At 44.6% G+C, this 874-nt stretch overlaps 1 pseudogene; it reads right to left on the minus strand.

Moving 5' to 3' along the window:
* Positions 1-6: 6 nt before the first annotated feature.
* LOC107735601 (migration and invasion enhancer 1-like) lies at positions 7-802 on the minus strand (annotated as a pseudogene).
* Positions 803-874: the final 72 nt, after the last annotated feature.

Here is an 874-nt window from a genome sequence, read left to right on the forward strand (position 1 = left end):
CCTCCTTAGCATCCCCGCATCTTGCTCCTCCTGCTTAAAGGATGCGTGGACTGCAGGCCTCATACCGTAACTGCTCACTTTAGAGTTACGATAATCATTTACGTCCAGCAACCAGACCGGAGGAGTGAAGAGGAGGGGACGTTTAAGGATCCTACATCAATACACTCTTTCTCTAGATCTTTAAGTTATGTTAACAGAACCGTTCAAAATCTTGACCGTTTAGACATTTTTAGAGCCAAAAGTGAAGGGTCAAGTGGTGAAACTTTAGAGGATGACACAAGGAGGCCGGCTCTTGGTGATCTTCTCCACCGGCTGGCCATCATAGGCTCTTTGGATAGCATTCATAATCTTGTGGATGGGATAAAAGAGAGATGCACACATACACGTGAAAAATCAACAACTTTTTATAGGTGAAAATTTTATACAGCGTGAGATGTTTACTCACATCATCCTCATAAGGGAAGCCACTGGTTTCCAGCTTTGAGAAAATCAGTTGTCCGTTGATCTCAATCTCAAAGCTCCCTGGAAAAGAGAAACGGAAGAGCTGATGATGTTTGCTCACATTCATATTTTTGCATAAGATGTAAATCACTGCATGGCTATAAATGTGCAAGGTACCTTGGCGGCCGACGAAGCCACTCACGTCCGCATCAGTGAACTCAGCAGTGACGACCTGCTTGAGCTCCTGAAAGCGGGGCTCGTACCCTCATCCGCCGCTGCAACATAACAGTGAACGTAAGCTCACAGTAATTATGCCATCTAACAAACGCTTGGATCCAGGCAAACAGACAATGGGTGGTAACTAGTGTATGAGTTTATGTCTGACAATAAACCTGAAGACTAGAACTATGGAAGCTTGTTTCTGCCAGAGAAT

The sequence above is a fragment of the Sinocyclocheilus rhinocerous genome, unplaced genomic scaffold (genome assembly GCF_001515625.1).
Source record: "Sinocyclocheilus rhinocerous isolate Xijiao unplaced genomic scaffold, SAMN03320098_v1.1 C36169483, whole genome shotgun sequence".
Classification (NCBI taxonomy): Eukaryota; Metazoa; Chordata; class Actinopteri; order Cypriniformes; family Cyprinidae; genus Sinocyclocheilus; species Sinocyclocheilus rhinocerous.